This window comes from Triticum urartu, chromosome 5, assembly GCF_003073215.2.
Source record: "Triticum urartu cultivar G1812 chromosome 5, Tu2.1, whole genome shotgun sequence".
Taxonomy (NCBI): Eukaryota; Viridiplantae; Streptophyta; class Magnoliopsida; order Poales; family Poaceae; genus Triticum; species Triticum urartu.
The window spans coordinates 467,099,838-467,121,004 of NC_053026.1; positions in this window are offsets into that span (position 1 = coordinate 467,099,838).

Consider the following 21,167-nt stretch of genomic DNA (forward strand, 5'->3'; position numbering starts at 1 on the left):
TCTTGGTGGATGTTAATCGCATTCACAATCTTGCCACCAAAGAATGCCTTTGTTTCTCATGAAACCTCTCGACGCACATGGAAAGGGCTGACGCTGCTGTGTTCTGAAGATGATCTTCAAGAGGATGGCTTCTCTGAGCGCTTCAAGTTTGACTCCACACCTCCTCGAAGGGCAGTGCTGCGACGAACTCCATCTCTTGAAGACTCTGAGTTCTCTTCCTCTGCTGCAATTGTGAATGCTAGAGTGATCGAGGATGAAGACGATGCTACTTCACCGCCACCTCCTTCAGCATGCTTCGACACTGCTCCAAGTTCTTCTGCACCGCCGAACACCACCGACGACCCTGCTGCTTCACCTACTCTTCATGGGAACAAGTAGATGCTCTATGTCTTCGACCCTTTTTGGTCCTTACTGACAAAAGGGGGAGAAGCATACGAGTTTGATAGTCTTCAAACGGGTCCATATGGGCGGGTGCTTTATATTTTGCTTCGTGTTTACAACTCTCGTTTTGATACATTTGGTTCTTTGAGTTGTAACACTTAAACTCGATGGTCGTCTGCTACTTATTTGCCACCTTGTGATGCGATGATAAATTCCGCACTTAGATCATTTTGCAGACGTCCATTTTCCATTATGCATGTCATCATCTTCACATACCTTCACATGCGTAGTGGATTGTCATCATAAGTTGAAGAGGATCTCCACAAGCACAACCTGCCATGTGCATTTGCATTCCAAAAGCAAATTACTTATATGCACATCTTCAGGGGGAGCCATTGCAACTTATGAAGACAATTCCTTATCCTTTACAATTTCACATATTATATTCCCTGTTGAAAACTTCAACTAGTTTGTCATCAATCACCAAAAAGGGGGAGATTGTAAGTGCATCTAGTGCCACCCCTAGTTGGTTTTGGAGTATTGACGACAAACCTAGTTGAGGGACTAATGTGTTTGTGAGAATTGCAGGATAACACAGGTAGAAGTCCCTCATTGATTCGGTTTTCCTACCAGAGATGACCCCTAAAAATGTATGAAGACATTGATGTCAAAGGTGGTATATGAAGATATTCACATTGAAGACTATGACAAGAGAAGACACCGCATGAAGACTATGGAGCTCGAAGACTTAGATCTTTCGTAGTTCTTTTTCTTCGTTGTTGAGTCATAGGAACCACCGTACTATTAAGTGGGGTCCAAGAGAACCAGTCAGAGTGACTGAAGTGATGCTTAAACAAAACCTATGTCTTCGAGTGAAGACTATGAGAGTGAATCTTGTCCAGAGTCGGACAAGTCAGCTTTGCTTGTAGCCCAAGTAAAGTTGCCGTTTGAGTTTGAAATCTGACCGTTGGAACACATGTCAGTTCCATAGTGATCCAGGGTCATTTCGGACAAATCAGGTCGGGTTGCCTAGTGGCTATAAATAGCCCACCCCCTACAACCATAAACGGTTGGCTGCTCAGATTCAGAGTACGGCTTTTGTCGTTTGAGAGCAACCCACCTCGAAGCCTTTGAGAGAGAATTCCTTGCGAGGATAAATCCCTAACCACCCAGAGCCAAAGAGAATTAGGCATCACTTAAGTCTTCTTGTCTGTGTGATTTGAAGACTTATTACACTTGAGGACTGTGCATCCTCCAGCCGGTTAGGCGTCACGTTCTGAGCATCCAAGAGACATTGTGGATTGCGGGTGAACAAAGTCTGTGAAGGTTTGGGAGTCTACCTTGAAGACTTACCAGAGTGATTGGGCAAGGTCTGTGTGACCTTAGCTCAAGGGGAATACGGTGAGGACTGGGTGTCCTGAGCTACGTGTTCCGGACTGGGTGTCCGGGACTGTGTGTCCTCAGGTTTAAATACCTAGCCGCCCTAACTAGACTTACAGTTGTCACAGCAACTGGAACTGGTCCAACAAATCATTGTCTTCAACGAGTCACTGGTTTCTTCCTTCCTCTCTCTTTACTTACTGTTACTCCTTGTGAAGTCATTGTATGTTTGCACTATCTTTTGTCTTCACTGAGTGACTGTGTGATCTGTTTGGCTTCTTAATATCTTCCTACCTGATCCTTACTACCTAGCTGCTATTAGTCATTGTGCTTTCACTTCATTGAATACATGACTATGGTTTACCTAGTGTAGTCTACCTTCCGCTGCATGGTAATAGGTTTAATTCTATCGTGTGTCTTCGAAACTTCCACGTTTTGAAGACTTTCGTAGAAATCGCCTATTCACCCCCCTCTAGTCGATATAACGCACTTTCAAGTAGCGACCCAGATTGTTGTCTGCGATTTCCTTCTTCTCTTGCCCCCGTGTCTTCCGGGCTTTGCCGCATGTGGCATTTTAAATTATCCGAAATATGTAAGACAATTATTATCTGTGCCATTGTAAATTTTTCATCATATTACCCATTGCCATTTTATTTGTCATCGTATTATCCATTGCCCTATGTGGCAATTTAAATTAGGCCGGAATACGAGCTGAAAACACGAACAAAGCAAATGCTGCCATGAAATCACAAGCAAACACCCTCCGTCCAAGTGCTTTAATTAACCCATTAATGGAGAAGTTGTGAGTGAGGCAGGCGGTGGCTGGTGGATGGAGGTCAAAGAGCTCGCTTCCCGGTGAGCATGGGCGGCCTTGCTGCTCGCACGTGTCCCGTCAAGCCTGCGAGGTGGACAGGATGCACATGTCCCATCGAGCCTGTGCGGCGGACTGCTCGCACGCGTCCCATCGAGTCTGCATGGCGGACTTCTCGTGCTCGTCCCGTCTAATCAAACAGCTGCACACAGGCCACTATGGTTAAATTTTGACACGATTCATATAATACAACCATTTGTGATATTAACATGTCAGCTATTTGTTTCAAAAAGGACTTCGTTGGCTGTTAACGTGTGCGCCTTGTCTCAAACTGGACGATTTTTTTACGACGGCATATATGTGCCATGTCATGAAACCATGCCAAGTTTCATGTTTTTTGGGTGAGTTTTCGATTTACTGGGATTTAAAACCCGAGATTCTCAATGTTTCAGGACGACGAGAAGTTTGTAATTCATTCCCATTCCTTAAATGAGACCTAAACATGCACCCAATGACACATGTACGTTTTCCCACCCATTTTGCTTCACTAGAGCATGTGCTTGTAGTTCAAATTTGAATTACGGACTACATTAAATGTCTAGAAAACTTAATTAATATATATAATGGCCAAACGAACCCTGAATAGTCTCAAATTTCAGCACGACACTCCTGTTATTCTATGTTGCCTGTAGAAAACAAAGTTCAAGGCAAGAAGAGGCAGCGATTATCGTTTCACCCACAAGAGGGGCATGTTTCCTTACTAGAACCACGAGGGTTGCTAGAAGCTTCGGTTTGTAAGAGGCTTGTGATATAGCTTCGCCCAAATTGGACAATTATATGTACCATGTAGTGACACCATGCCAAGTTTCATGATTTCCTGGTGAGTTTTGGATTAACAGAGATTTAAAAACCGAGTTTCGCAATGTTTGTGGCCTAGCCAGGATGTCGAGACGGTTGAATTCATTCCCATTCATTAGATGGGACCTAAACATGCACCCCAAGGACACACGTATGTTTTTTCTAGCCATTTTGGTGCACTGGAGCATGTATTTGTAGTTCGGATTGGAATTATGGACATTAAATGCCTAGAAAACTCAATTGATGAATAAAAAGGTCAAATGAACCCTGAATAATTTCAAAGTTCAGCACGAATCTCCCGTTTTTCCGTGTTGCGTGTAGAAGAAAATACAAGGTTAGAAGAGGGAGCGACTATCGCTTCGCCCACAAGGGGACACATTTCCCTATCGAAACCACGAGGGTTATTGCCACAGGCTCTGGTTTGTAAGAGGTTTGTAATAAGGCTTGGCCCAAATTGGCAATGTTTTTACCATGACATATATGTGACATGACGTGACACCATGCCACCTTTGATGACTTTCTGGTGAGTTTTGGATTTATGGGGATTTAAAAACCGAGATTCTAAATGTTTGAGGACAAACCAGGACGCCGGTACGGTTGTAATTCATTCCCATTCCTGGCATGGGACCTAAACATGCACTGAAGGACAATGTATAATTTTTCTAGCCATTTTGGTGAACTCGAGCATGTATTTGTAGTTTAGATTTGAATTATGGACATTAAATGCCTAGGAAACTCAATTAGTGTATAAAAAGGCCAAACGAACCCTGAATATGTTTAAATTTCAGCATGGATATCCTGTCATTCCATGTTGCTCGTAGAAGAAAATACAATGCAAAAAGAGGCAGTGATTACATTTAGCCACGAGGGGAACACATTTCCCTATCGGAACCACTAGGCTTCTTTGAGAGAAGCTCCAGTTTGTAAGAGGTTTGTAATAAAGCTTGGCCCAAATTGTACAATATTTTAACCACGACATATATGTGCCATGATGTGACACCATGCCAACCTTCATGACTTTCTAGTGAGTTTAGGATTTACGGGGATTTAAAAACCGAGATTCCAAATGTTTGAGGACGAACCAGGATGCCGGTACGGTTGTAATTCGTTCCCATTCCTGGCATGAGACCTAAACATGCACCCAAGGATACATGTATAATTTTTCTAGCCATTTTGGTGAACAGGAGCATGTATTTGAAGTTTAGATTTGAATTATGGACATTAAATGCCTAGGAAACTCAATTAGTGTATAAAAATGCCAAACGAACCCTGAATAAGTTTAAATTTCAGCACAGATATCCTGTCGTTCCATGTTGCCTATAGAAGAAAATACAAGGTGAAAAGATGCAGTGATTATGTTTCTCCCACATGGGGAACATGTTTCACTATCGGAACCATGAGGCTTCTTGGAGAGAAGCTCCGGTTTGTAATAAAGCTTGGCCCAAATTGGACAATGTTTTTACCACGACATATATGTGCCATGATGTGACACAATGCCAACTTTCATGACTTTCTGGTGAGTTTAGGATTTACAGGGATTTAAAAACCGAGATTCCAAATGTTTGAGGATGAGCCAGGACGCCGGTACGGTTGTAATTCGTTCCCATTCCTGTCATGGGACCTAAACATGCACCCCAAGGGCACATGTATAATTTTTTCTAGCCATTTTGGTGAACTGGAGCGTGTATTTAAAGTTCAGATTTGAATTATGGACATTAAATGCCTAGGAAACTCAATTAGTGTATAAAAAGGCCAAATGAACCCTGAATAAGTTTAAATTTTAGCATGGATATCATGTCGTTCCATGTTGCTCGTAGAACAAAATACAAGGCGAAAAGAGAGAGTGATTATCATTTCGCCTAGAAAGGGGACACGTTTCCCTATCGGAACCATGAGACTTCTTTGAGAGAAGCTTTGTTTTGTAAGAGGCTTGTAATAAAACTTGCGCCAAAATGGACGGAAACAATTCCTCGACATATATGTGCCGTGTCGTGACACGATCCCAAGTTTCACGATTTTTGGGTGAGTTTTGGATTTATGAGGATTTAAAAACAGAGATTCTTCTCACGAAATGTTTTCAAATAGCACACGGTTCACTCACGAAAGCCATGTGCCTACCAAACCGAGGCTGAGGCCCCCCTCCCCCCTGTTGCGCGTGCGATCTGAGCCTTGTGTTCTGATTGGCCAGAACCCAAACCCCATAGATCGTATGTCTGCACCATTGGATGCTCCCAGATCAAACGGCAATCCTCATCCCTTTCAGCAGCACATGCAGTATACAGATAAGCACTGTGCGCATGCATCGTGCTAGCTCACGCTTCCTTCTCCACTAAGTTTTCTAAACAGGCTACCGTTTCCCACCACTCCTCTCATCAGTTTCCCACCTCTTCTCCCACCGTTTTCCCGCTACCAGTGTTAGTGCTCATTGAAGGCTAGGCGGCGACACACTCATACGTCTCCAATGTATATAAATTTATGAAGTATTCATGCTCTTATATTATCATTCTTGGATGTTTTACAATCATTTTATACCAACTTTATATCATTTTTTGGGACTAACCTATTGACATAGTGCCCAATGCTAGTTGTTGTTTTTTGCTTGTTTTTTACATCGCAGAAAATCAATATCAAACGGAGTTCAAACGCAGCGAAAATTTTTGGAGATTTTTTGGACCAGAACACCCATGATGGGCCAGAGAAGTACCAGAGGGGTGCCCCGAGGGGGGCACAACCCACCTGGGCGCACCTGGGCCCCCAGGCACGCCCTGGTGGGTTGTGCCCACCTTGGTGGCCTCCCGCATTGCCTCTTCGCCCTATAAATTGTCAAATATTCCAAAATCCCTCGGGGTAATCCTAGATCGGAAGTTCTGCCGCCGCAAGCCTATTTAGCCATGAAACCCCAATATAGACCCCGTTCCGGCACTCCGGGAAATCATAACCGGTGGCCATCTTCATCATCCCGTCGGCCACCATGATTAGGAGGGAGTAGTCCACCCTCGGGGTTGAGGGTTTGTACTAGTAGCTATGTATTTAATCTCTCTCTGTATCGTGTTCTAGAGATGTCACGATCTTGATGTATCGCGGGCTTTTTTTAATATAGTTAGATCATATGGTGTTTTCCCCTCTCTATCTTGTTGTGATGAATTGAGTTTTCCCTTTGAGATTTCGTTTTTATCGAATCGAATACTTTTATGGATTTGAGAGCACTTGATATATGTCTTGCATATGAATACCCATGGTGACAATGCATGGGGTATTATATTGATTCACTTGAGATATGTTTTGGCACTCAACTCGCGGATTCCCTAGGTGACATTGGGGTAATCTATGCATAGGGGTTGATGCACATTCTCGTGTTTTTGTTTCTCCAGTAGAAATCTTGGGGCACTGTTCTTTGTGTTAGATTGAGTATTATCAATATGAAATTGTTTGATGCATATCGTATAATCAACTGACAAATACTCGCGGTGACATTGGAGTATCTAGGTGACATTAGAGTTGGTTGATCTGTATCATATGGCATTATTTTAATACAAAATCTTGGTTAGATCGATCAGAAAGAATAGCTTGGTGTTATTTTAGTACTGATACGTCTCCAACGTATCTATAATTTTTGATTGTTCCATGCTATTATATTATCTATTTTGGATGTTTTATATGCATTAATATGCTATTTATATGATTTTTGGGACTAACCTATTAACCTAGAGCCCAGTGCCAGTTTCTGTTTTCCCCTTATTTTAGAGTTTCGCAGAAAAGGAATACCAAACGGAGTCCAAACGGAATGGAACTTTCCTGATGATTTTTCTTGGACCAGAAGACACCCAGGAGACTTGGAATGCAAGTCATAGGAGCCATGAGGTGGCCAAAAGGGTGGAGGGCGCACCCCGACCTTGTGGGCCCCTTGGTGACCCCCTAACCTAGATCACGGAGGGCTTCTACATCAACACCTTGCCTCTCCGATGAAGCGTGAGTAGTTTACCACAGACCTACGGGTCCATTTCTAGTATCTAGATGGCTTCTTCTCTCTCTTTGAATCTAATACAAATTTCTCCTCGATGTTCTTGGAGATCTTTTCGATGTAGTACTCTTTTGCGGTGTGTTTGCCGAGATCCGATGAATTGTGGATTTATGATCAGCTTATCTATGAATATTATTTGAATCTCCTCTGAATTATCATATGCATGATTTGATATCTTTGCAAGTCTCTTCGAACTATCGATTTGGTTTAGCCAACTAGATTGGTTTTTCTTGCAATGAGAGAAGTGCTTAGCTTTGGGTTCAATCTTGCGGTGCTCGATCCAAGTGACAGAAGGGGAACTGACACATATTGTATTGTTGCCATCGAGGATAACAAGATGGGGTTTTCATCATATTGCTTGAGTTAATTCCTCTACATCATGTGATCTTACTTAATGCATTACTCTGTTCTTATGAACTTAATACTCTAGATGCAGGCAGGAGTCGGTCGATGTGTGGAGTAATAGTAGTAGATGCAGAATCGTTTCGGTCTACTTGACATGGATGTGATGCCTGATACGTCTCCGTCGTATCTACTTTTCCAAACACTTTTCCCTTGTTTTGGACTCTAACTTGCAGGATTTGAATGGAACTAACCTGGACTGACGTTATTTTCAGTAGAATTGCCATGGTGTTATTTATGTGCAGAAACAAAAGTTCTCGGAATGACCTGAAACTCCACGGAGACTATTTTTGGAAATAATAAAAAATCCTGGAAAAAGATCAAGACTAGGGGGCCCACACCCTAGCCACGAGGGTGGGGAGCGCGCCTGCCCCCCTGGGCGTGCCCTCCTACCTCGTGGGCCCCCTGGAGCTCCTCTGACCTCAACTCCAACTCTATATATTCACTTTTGGGGAGAAAAAAACCCAGAAGAAAGATTCATCACGTTTTACGATACGGAGATGCCGCCGAGCCCTAAAACCTCTCGGGAGGGCTTATCTGGAGTCCGTTCGGGGCTCCGGAGAGGGGAATCCATCGCCATCGTCATCATCAACCATCCTCCATCATCAATTTCAGGATGCTCACCGCCGTGCGTGAGTAATTCCATTGTAAGCTTGCTGGACGGTGATGGGTTGGATGAGATTTATCATGTAATCAAGTTAGTTTTGTTAGGGTTTGATCCCTAGTATCCACTATGTTCTGAGATTGATGTTGCTATGACTTTGCTATGCTTAATGCTTGTCACTAGGGCCCGAGTGCCATGATTTAAGATTTGAACCTATTATGTTTTCATCAATATATGAGAGTTCTTGATCCTATCTTGCAAGTCTATAGTCACCTACTATGTGTTATGATCCGGCAACCCTGAAGTGACAATAATCGGGACCACTCCCGGTGATGATCGTAGTTTGAGGATTTCATGTATTCACTATGTGTTAATGCTTTGGTCCGGTATTCTATTAAAAGGAGGCCTTAATATCCCTTAGTTTTCGCTAGGACCCCGCTGCCACGGGAGGGTAGGACAAAAGATGTCATGCAAGTTCTTTTCCATAAGCATGTATGACTATATTCGGAATACATGCCTACAGTACATTGATGAATTGGAGCTAGTTTTGAGTCACCCTAGGTTATGACTGTTACATGATGAACCACATCCGGCATAATTCTCTATCACCGATCCATTTCCTACGAGCTTTCCATATATTGTTCTCTGCTTATTTACTTTTCCGTTGCTATTGTTACAATCACTACAAAATACGAAAAACATTACTTTTGTTATCATTACCTTTTGCTACAGTTACCACAACTATCATATTACTTTGCTACTAAATACTTTGCTGCAGATATTAAGTTTCCAGGTGTGGTTGAATTGATAACTCAGCTGCTAATACTTGAGAATATTCTTTGGCTCCCCTTGTGTCGAATCAATAAATTTGGGTTGAATACTCTACCCTCGAAAACTATTGCGATCCCCTATACTTGTGGGTTATCAAGACTATTTTCTGGCGCTATTGCCGGGGATCATAGCTCTGTTCTTTGAGTCACTTGGGATTTATATCTGCTTATCATTATGAAGAACTTGAGAGATCCAAAAACCAAGATTTATCCCTCAACTGCGAGGGGAGGTAAGGAACTGCCATCTAGCTCTGCACTTGATTCACCTTCTGTTTTGAGTAAGCTTGTGACACCTAAACCTGCTTCTGCTATTGATTCTGATATGTCGCATATTATTGATGATGCCACTTCTGCTATGCATGATACTTATGATGAAACTACTTCTATGCTCGATACTACTGTGCCACTTGGTGAATTTCTTGATGAACAACTTGCTAGGGCTAGAGAGAATGAAATTATTGAAACTGATAATGTTGAAGAAAGTGATAATGAAGACTCTCCCCCCTAATAAATATGAATTGCCTGTTGTTCCTGAGGGTTATGTTATGGATGAAGAAGCTACTAGAGCTATTTTAGCTTGCAATGATAGATATGATCTAAAGAGGTTATTAGCTAAATGGAAGCAACAATCCCTTAATGCTAGAATGAAACCTGACCCTGCTTTTGCTACTTCACCTATCTGTGTTACTGATAAGGATTATGAATTCTCTGTTGATCCTGATATAATTACTTTGGTTGAATCTGATCCTTTTTATGGCTATGAATCTGAAACTGTTGTGGCACATCTTACTAAATTAAATGATATAGCTACCCTGTTCACTAATGATGAGAGAACTCGTTATTTTTATATCCTTAAAATATTTCCGTTCTCATTAAAGGGTGATGCTAAGATATGGTTTAATTCTCTTGATCCTGGTTGTGTGCGTAGTCCCCAGGATATGATTTATTACTTCTCTGCTAAATATTTCCCTGCTCATAAGAAACAAGCTGCCTTAAGGGATATATATATATAATTTTGTGAAAATTGAAGAATAGAGTCTCCCACAAGCTTGGGGGAGGCTTCTCCAATTACTTAATGCTTTGCCTAATCATCCTCTTAAGAAAAATGAAATACTTGATATCTTTTATAATGGACTAACCGATGCTTCTAGAGATTACCTGGATAGTTGTGCTAGTTCTGTTTTCAGGGAAAGAACACCGGATGAAGCTGAAATTCTATTGAATAATATGTTGAAAAATGAAAATAATTGGACACTTCCTGAGCCAGTTCCTGAGCCAACTTCTGAGCCTATTCCTAAACCAACTCCGAAGAAAAGAGGTATTCTATTTCTCAGTCTTGAAGATATGCAAGAGGCAAAGAAATCCATGAAAGAAAAGGGTATTAAAGCTGAAGATGTGAAGAATTTACCTCCTATTGAAGAAATACATGGTCTTAATTTACCGCATATTGAAGAAATATATGGTTTTAATCCATCACCTATTGAAGAAACACATGGTTTTGATAACCCGACACAGGTAGTAAAGGTAAATTCTCTCTCTATATATGATAAAGCTGAAATCCCATTTACTAAGTTTGCTAGCCCATGCTTAGATGAGTTTGATAAATTTATGGTTAAGCAAGAAGACTTCAATGCTTATTTTGGTAGAGAATTAAAACGCAGTGCTGATATGCTTGAACACTTGGGTGATTATATGGCTAATGTCAAAGGTGAACTTAAACTTATTAGTAAACATGCTTCTATGGTTACCACTCAAGTAGAACAAGTACTTAAAGCTCAAAATGATTTTCTCAATGAATTGAATAGTAAGAATAATGATTTTGTTGTTAGAGTGGCTACTAGAACTGGTAAAATGACTCAGGAACCTTTGTATCCTGAAGGCCACCCTAAGAGAATTGAGCAAGATTCTTAGAGAAATAATATAGATGCACCTAGTCCTTCTAAAAGGAAGAAGAAGAAAAATGATAGGACTTTGCATGCTTCTAGTGAACCTATTACTGAAACACCTGAGAATCCAAATGATATTTCTATTTCTGATGCTGAAACACAATCTGGTAATGAACCTAAAACTAGTGATAATGTTAATGATAATGTTCATGTTGATGCTCAACCTAGCAATGATAATGATATAGAAATTGAACCTACTGTTGATCTTGATAACCCACAATCAAAGAATCAACGTTATGATAAGAAAGACTTTGTTGCTAGGAAACATGGTAAAGAAAGGGAACCATGGGTTCAGAAACCCATGCCTTTTCACCCCAAACAATCCAAGAAAAAGGATGATGAGGATTTTGAGCGCTTTGCTGAAATGATTAGACCTATCTTTTTGCGTATGCGATTAACTGATATGCTTACAATGAATCCTTATGCTAAGTATATGAAAGATATTGTTACTAATAAAAGAAAGATAACGGAAGCTGAAATTTCCACCATGCTTGCTAATTATACTTTTAAGGGTGGAATACCAAAGAAACTTGGAGATCCAGGAGTACCCACTATACCATGCTCCATTAAAAGAAACTATGTTAAAACTGCTTTATGTGATCTTGGAGCCGGTGTTAGTGTTATGCCTCTATCTTTATATCGTAGACTTGATTTGAATAAGTTGACACCTACTAAAATATCTTTGCAAATGGCTGATAAATCAACTGCTATACCTATCAGTATTTGTGAGGATGTGCCTGTTGTGGTTGCAAACGTTACTATTTTAATAGACTTCGTTATTCATGATATTCCCGAGGACGATAGTATGTCTATTATTCTTGGAAGACCCTTTTTGAATACTGCAGGGGCTGTTATTGATTGCAACAAAGGCAATGTCACTTTTCATGTTAATGGTAATGAGCATACGGTACACTTTCCGAGGAAACAACCTCAAGTCCACAGTATCAATTCTATTGGAAAAATTCCATCAATTATTTTTGGAGGTTTTGAATTTCCTCTTCCTATTGTCAAGAAGAAATATGATATTCTTATTGTTGGGGATGTGCATATCCTCGTTGAGGTAACCTAGTGTTATTCGAAAATTCTCCGGTTCCATGTTATTTGGAATGAGTTTGTTAACAAGACTTGATCAACCTTGTTAATGGATTCCTTTTGATGATCATGAGATGGATGAAGTTAGAAAACACAACTCTCTGTACTCTCCTTTTACTTTCTGTTATTTATATTAAATAAAATAAAAATAATATTTTCTGTCTGTTATCTGAATTATTCATGCAATATAAAAATACCCCGAAAATAAAAGTTCTCCAAATGCCCTGAAATTTAAATATGATTTTTCTGGAATATTTGAGAATATTTGGCACTGAGAACATAGCAGGGGGGCATCCAACTGGCCACGAGGGTGGAGGGCGCGCCCTACCCCCTTGGCGCGCCCCTGCCTCGTGGGCCCACGGTGGCCCTCCTCCACTTATTCCTGCACCCACACACTCCTTCTTCCTCCCACAAACACCATTATCCAGCTCAAGCATGAGTTCTAGCTCATTTTGCTGCAATTTTCGATCTCCTTGCTCAAAGCACCTCTCACAAAACTGCTTTGGGGGATTGTTCCTTGGTATGTGACTCCTCCATTACTCCAATTAGTTTTTGTTCTAGTGCTTTATTCATTGCATATTTTTGCTGCTTAGGTGACCCTGTTCTTGAGCTTGCATGTCAAATTTATGTGGTCCCAAGTAGTTTTGATGCATGATATAGGCTCTAGACACTTGTAGGAGTAGTTGCTATCAACTTTGTTGAGTTTGGTTCACTTTTATTTGAAGTTACTCAAAATTTCAGATTTTTTCAGAAAATAATGAAGAGATTTTTAAGGGGCTCATCGAGCCGAAGCTCGAAGGAAAAGCAAAATGAAGAAGCAAAGAAGCCCAAATATAATCTGCCTCGCATCACGGAGGTTCGGCTGTGTGAATGGCCTTGTGATGATTTCTTGAGAGCAGCCGGGATTTATGATGATTTCTATGAATTGGCTGAGAATGCAAGCCTCACCGCCTTCCTCCATGACCAGCATGAATAGTATCTCTTACTCACCAATATCTTTGTGCAAAACTTTCATTTCCATGCTAGGAGCTCACCACCTACGGTGGAGTTTTATTTATATGATGAGCATAAAGAGATGTCACTTCATGATTTTTGTCGGGTTTGTTTGATCCCTTTCGAGGGCATCATAGAGGAACCACATCGTGGCGATTTGGATGGGTTTATTGATACCATCACTGTAGGGGAAACGAGGAAGGTTTTCGATGCACGAACTACTAGCATACAATTTCCTGTTCTACGTTACTTTGCTATATTTGCTAGTAGATGCTTAATTGGGCGCAGAAACTGTGGAAAGCTGAGTGCCCCTGATATTGTTATTTTATGCCACGCCTTATTTCATGATGATACATTCAGCATGGGTGCTATTATTGCAAAGCGGTTAAATCTTAACCGTACTAAGGGCCCCGTCTTTGGAGGCATCTTCGCCTCGCGCCTAGCTGCACATTTTAACATACCTATTAGGCATTATGAGAAGGAAGAAAAATTGCTGCCTCCTGTTTATTTAGATTATAAGAGTATGGTAGCACACGATTTTATTGTTAAGAATAGGGGAAATGAGCTCAAATACAAATTGTTCTTTGATAAACATCATCCTGAGACTATTACCCTGCCTACTCCTTCCTTGTTTGATTTATTTGCAGGCAAGTACCTTGTTCCGTTGGAGGCTATTCACGCCTACCGGAACCCTACATCAGCCACAGAGCCAGAGTCGGAACCACAAGTTGATCCTCCACGACAGTCTAATTACCAGTGGGATCCGGAGATGATTGCCAATCAGTGGCAATCAGAGTCTTCTTCTTTGCAGTACAATCCCAAATATTACTATGGATATCCGCCAGGCCAACCGTGGACATAGACCAACTTAGGCCAAAAGCCTAAGCTTGGGGGAGTACGTATTTCTCACCGACATTACATTCATGTTCACACACTCATTGCTAGATGTCTGTGCTCATACTTTTTCATTGTAATATCCATGCTAGTTTATTTCCTTTTTATGCTTTCTTCTTGTGTGCTTAATAAACCTTAAGAAAAACCAAAAAAATTAGTTGTAGCTTTTAGCTAGTTTTAATTTCCATGCTTGTAGTAGTAATTAAAAAGAAAACCCCAAAAGATTTCCTGTTCTTCTTTTGCTTGTTGGGAGCTTTCCCGTGTAAATAGTTTTATTTCTTTTCTTTGGGGGTCAATAGGAGAAGACCATAATTAAATTGTTGAAGTGGATCTTATATGCATTATTGTTGATCTAACAAAAGAGCCCATATTGCCTTGTCTTCTCCTGTTTATTGAATGCTTGCAGATTCCAGCTTAGTCCAATGCATGTGCACTATTATTATTATCCACATCGTTCGGTCGTGCAAGTGAAAGGAAATTATGACGATATATGATGGACTGACTGAGATGAGAAAAGCGGGTATAAACTCGACCTCTCTTGTTTTTGTAAATATGATTAGTTCATCGTTACTGATTCAGCCTATTATGAATAAACATGTTTGCAATGACAACTAGAGATCATAGTTTCTTGTGCCATGCTTAATTAGCTAGGAGCTTATAATGGTTTACCTTGCGTGCCAACATGCTACTAAAATGGTTGTGATGTGGTATGATAGGGTGGTATCCTCTTTTGAACGATTCGAGTGACTTGACTTGGCACATGTTCACGCATGTAGTTGAAACAAAATCAACATAGACTCTACGATATTTATGTTCATGGTGCATTATATCCTACTCATGCTTGCATTCGTTGTTGATTAATTTTAATGCATGTTCATGACTGTTGTCACTCTCTAGCTGGTCGCTTCCCAGTCTTTTTCTAGCCTTCACTTGTACTAAGCGGGAATACTGCTTGTGCATCCAAATCCCATAAACCCCAAAGTTGTTCCATATGAGTCCACCATACCTACCTATATACGGTATCTACCTGCCGTTCCAAGTAAATTTGTATGTGCCAAACTCTAAACCTTCAAATAAATATCCTGTTTTGTATGCTGATACGTCCATTTTGCATCATGCTTTTATATCGGTATTTATTGCATTATGGGCTGTTATTACACATTATGTCACAATACTTATGCCCATTCTCTCTTATTTTACAAGGTTTACATAAAGAGGGAGAATGCCGGCAGCTGGGATGTTGGGCTGGAAAAGGAGAAAATATTAGAGACCTATTCTGCACAGCTCCAAAAGTCCTGAAACTTCACGGAAGACGTTTTCAGAATATATAAAAAATACTCAGCGGAAGAGATTCACCAGGGGGGCCACACCCTGCCCACGAGGGTGGGGGCCGCGCCCTACCCCCCTGGGCGCGCCCCTACCTCGTGGGCCCCTTGGTGGCCCTCCGGTGGCCATCTTCTGCTATATGAAGTCTTTCGATGGGAAGAAAATAACAAGCCATCTTCTCGAATGAAACTCCGCCGCCACGAGGCGGAACCTTGGCAGAACCAATCTAGGGCTCTGGCGGAGCTTTTCTGCCGGGGAAACTTCCCTCCCGGAGGGGGAAATAATCGCCATCGTCATCACCAACGCTCCCTCATCGGGAGAGGGCAATCTCCATCAACATCTTCATCGGCACCACCTCCTCTCAAAACCCTAGTTCATCTCTTGTATCCAGTTCTTGCCTCCAAGTCCGGGATTGGTGCTAGTAGGTTGCTAGTAGTGTTAATTACTCCTTGTAGTTGATGCTAGTTGGTTTATTTGGTGGAAGATCATATGTTCAGATCCTATATGCATATTAATACCCCTCTGATTATGAACATGTTTATGCTTTGTGAGTAGTTACGTTTGTTCCTGAGGACATGGGAGAAGTCTTGCTATTAGTAGTCATGTGAATTTGGTATTCGTTCGATATTTTGATGAGATGTATGTTGTCTCTCCTCTAGTGGTGTTATGTGAACGTCGACTACATGACACTTCACCATTATTTGGGCCTAGAGGAAGGCATTGGGAAGTAATAAGTAGATGATGGGTTGCTAGAGTGACAGAAGCTTAAACCCTAGTTTATGCGTTGCTTCGTAAGGGGCTGATTTGGATCCATATGTTTCATGCTATGGTTAGGTTTACCTTAATACTTTTGTTGTAGTTGCGGATGCTTGCAATAGAGGTTAATCATAAGTGGGATGCTTGTCCAAGTAAGGACAGTACCCAAGCACCGGTCCACCCACATACCAAATTATCAAAGTACCGAACGCGAATCATATGAGCGTGATGAAAACTAGCTTGATGATATTCCCATGTGTCCTCGGGAGCGCTTTTCTCTATATAAGAGTTTGTCCAGGCTTGTCCTTTGCTACAAAAAGGATTGGGCCACCTTGCTGCACTTTATTTACTTTTGTTACTTGTTGCTCGTTACAAATTATCCTATCACAAAACTATCTGTTACCACTTATTTCTGTACTTGCAGAGAACACCTTGCTGGAAACCGCTTATCATTTCATTCTGCTCCTCGTTGGGTTCGACACTCTTACTTATCGAAAGGACTACGGTAGATCCCCTATACTTGTGGGTCATCATATGCTCAAATAGCTCATGTATTAACTAGGGCTGTCTGTATCTTCCATGTTAGGCGGGTTATTCTCAAGAGGAGTGGACTCCGCTCCTCACTCACGAGAAAGTGGTTGGTCACTGGGATGACCAGTCCCATGCTTTATGCAAATCAAACCAAAATAATTGCAAACAAAACTCCCCCTGGGACTCTTGTTAGTTGGAGGCACTCGTTGTTTCGAGAAAGCCATGGATTGATGGTTGTTGGTGGAGGGGGAGTATAAACTTTACCATTCTGTTTGGGAACCGCCTATAATGTGTGTAGCATGGAAGATATCGCCATCTCTTGGTTGTTATGTTGACAATGAAAGTATACCGTGATACGTCTCCAACGTATCTATAATTTTTGATTGCTCCATGCTATATTATCTACTGTTTTGGGCAATATTGGGCTTTATTATCCACTTTTATATTAGTTTTGGGACTAACCTATTAACCGGAGGCCCAGCCCAGATTTTCTATTTTATGCCTATTTCAGTGTTTTGAAGAAAAGGAATATCAGACGAAGTCGAAACGGAACGAAATCAACTGGAGAAGTTATTTTTGGAAGGAAACACACCTGATGGACTTGGACCCCATGTCAGAAGATACGGGAGCTGCCTACGAGGGTGGGGGGAGCGCCCCCCTAGGGCATGCCACCCTGCCTCGTGGGGCCCCCGTGGCTCCCCTGACGTACCTCCTGCACCCATATATACCTACGTGACCTAAAACTTCCAGAACGCAAGATAGATCGGGAGTTCCACCGCCAGAAGCCTCCATAGCCACCGTAAACCAATCTAGACCCTGTTTCGGCACCCTGCCGGAGGGGGGAACCCTCACCGGTTCCCATCTTCATCATCCCGGTGCTCTCCATGACGAGGAGGGAGTAGTTCTCCCTCGGGGCTGAGGGTATGTACCAGTAGCTATGTGTTTGATCTCTCTCTCTCTCTCTCGTGTTCTTGAGATGATACGATCTTGATGTATCGCAAGATTTGCTATTATATTTGGATCCTATGATGTTTTCTCCCCCCTCTTCTCTCTTGTAATGAATCGAGTTTCCCCTTTGAAGTAATCTTATGGGATTGAGTCTTTAAAGACTTGAGAACACTTGATGCATGTCTTGCCGTGGATATCTGTGGTGACAATGGGATACCACGTGCCACTTGATGTATGTTAAGGAGACCAACTTGTGGGTTTCGTGACATTGGGAACCTATGCATAGGGGTTGGCACACGTTTTCGTCGTGATTCTCCGGTAGAACTTTGGGGCACTCTTTGAGGTTCTATGTGTTCGTTGAATAGATGAATCTGAGATTGTGTGATGCATATCGTATAATCATACCCACGGATACTTGAGGTGACATTGGAGTATCTAGGTGACATTAGGGTTTTGGTTGATTTGTATCTTAAGGTGTTATTCTAGTACGAACTCTAGGGCTGTTTGTGACACTTATAGGAATAGCCCAACGGATTGATTGGAAAGAATAACTTTGAGGTGGTTTCGTACCCTACCATAATCTCTTCGTTTGTTCTCCGCTATTAGTGACTTTTGAGTGACTCTTTGTTCATGTTGAGGGATAGTTATGTGATCCAATTATGTTAGTATTGTTGAGGGAACTTACACTAGCGAAAGTATGAACCCTAGGCCTTGTTTCAACGCATTGCAATACCGTTTACGCTCACTTTTATCACTTACTACCTTGCTGTTTTTATTATTTCAGATTACAAAAACTATTATCTACTATCCATATACCACTTGTATCACCATCTCTTCGCCGAACTAGTGCATAACCGCTTGACTCAGCTGGGAGTTAATCTCCCAGATGACGCGGTCATTGAAAGAATCCTTCAGTCGCTTCCACTGAGCTACAAGAGCTTTGTGATGAACTTCAATATGCAGGGGATGGAAAAGACCATTCCTGAGGTATATTCAATGCTGAAATCAGCAGAGGTGGAAATCAAAAAGGAACATCAAGTGTTGATGGTGAATAAAACCACTAAGTTCAAGAAAGGCAAGGGTAATAAGAACTTCCAGAAGGACGGCAAGGGAGTTGCCGCGCCCGGTAAGCAAGCTGCCAGGAAGAAGTCAAAGAATGGACCCAAGCCTGAGACTGAGTGTTTTTATTGCAAGAGAAGTGGTCACTGGAAGCGGAACTGCCCCTAATACTTAGCGGACAAGAAGGCTGGCAACACTAAAGATATATGTGATATACATGTAATTGATGTGTACCTTACTAGTACTCGTAGTAGCTCCTGGGTATTCGATACCGGTGCAGTTTCTCACATTTGTAACTCAAAGCAGGAGCTGCAGAATAAGCGGAGACTGGCGAAGGACGAGGTGACGATGCGCGTCGGGAATGGTTCCAAGGTCGATGTGATCGCCGTCGGCATGCTGCCTCTACATTTACCTACGGGATTAGTTCTAAACCTCAATAATTGTTATTTAGTGCCAGCTTTGAGCATGAACATTGTATCAGGATCTCGTTTAATTCGAGATGGCTACTCATTTAAATCCGAGAATAATGGTTGTTCTATTTATATGAGAGATATGTTTTATGGTCATGCTCCGCTGATGAATGGTTTATTCTTAATGAATCTTGAGCGTAATGTTACACATATTCATAGTGTGAATACCAAAAGATGTAAGGTTGATAATGATAGTCCCACATACTTGTGGCACTGCCGCCTTGGTCACATAGGTGTCAAACGCATGAAGAAGCTCCATGCAGATGGACTTTTGGAGTCTCTTGATTATGAATCATTTGACACGTGCGAACCATGCCTCATGGGTAAAATGACCAAGACTCTGTTCTCAGGAACAATGGAGCGAGCAACCAACTTATTGGAAATCATACATACTGATGTGTGCGGTCCAATGAGTGTTGAGGCTCACGGTGGCTATCGTTATGTTCTCACCCTCACTGATGACTTGAGTAGATATGGGTATGTCTACTTAATGAAACACAAGTCTGAGACCTTTGAAAAGATCAAGGAATTTCAGAGTGAGGTTGAGAATCAACGTGACAGGAAAATCAAGTTTTTGTGATCAGATCGTGGGGGAGAATACTTGAGTCACGAATTTGGCACACAATTAAGGAAATGTGGAATAGTTTCACAACTCACGCCGCCTGGAACACCTCAGCGTAATGGTGTGTCCGAACGTCGTAATCGCACTCTATTGGATATGGTGCGATCTATGATGTCTCTTACGGATTTACCGCTGTCATTTTGGGGCTATGCTTTAGAGACTGCCGCATTCACTTTAAATAGGGCTCCGTCGAAATCCGTTGAGATGACACCGTATGAATTATGGTTTGGGAAGAAACCTAAGCTGTCGTTTCTAAAAGTTTGGGGGTGCAATGCTTATGTCAAGAAACTTCAACCTGAAAAGCTCGAACCCAAGTCGGAAAAATGTGTCTTCATAGGATACCCTAAAGAAACTATTGGGTATACCTTCTACCTCAGATCCGAAGGCAAGATCTTTGTTGTCAAGAATGGATCCTTTCTAGAGAAAGAGTTTCTCTCGAAAGAAATAAGTGGGAGGAAAGTAGAACTCGATGAAGTATTACCTATTGAACCGGTAAGTGGCGCAGCTCAAGAAAATGTTCCTGAGGTGCCTGCACCGACTAGAGAGGAAGTTAATGATGATGATCATGAAACTTCAGATCAAGTTGCTACTGAACTTCGTAGGTCCACAAGGAAACATTCCGCACCAGAGTGGTACGGCAACCCTGTCTTGGAAATCATGTTGTTAGACAACGGTGAACCTTCGAACTATGAAGAAGCGATGGCGGGCCCAGATTCCGACAAATGGCTGGAAGCCATGAAATCCGAGATAGGATCCATGTATGAAAACAAAGTATGGACTTTGACTGACTTGCCCGATGATCGACGAGCCATAGAAAATAAATGGATCTTTAAGAAGAAGACAGACGCGGATGGTAATGTAACCTTCTATAAACCTCGGCTTGTCTCTAAGGGTTATCGACAAGTTCAAGGGGTTGACTACGATGAGACTTTCTCACCCGTAGCGAAGCTGAAGTCCGTCCGAATCATGTTAGCAATTGCCGCATTCTATGATTATGAGATATGGCAAATGGACGTCAAAACGGCATTCCTTAATGGTTTCCTTAAGGAAGAATTGTATATGATGCAGCCGGAAGGTTTTGTCGATCCTAAGAATGCTGACAAGGTGTGCAAGCTCCAACGCTCGATTTATGGGCTGATGCAAGCATCTCGGAGTTGGAACATTTGTTTTGATGAGATGATCAAAGCGTTTGGGTTTACGCAGACTTATGGAGAAGCCTGCATTTACAAGAAAGTGAGTGGGA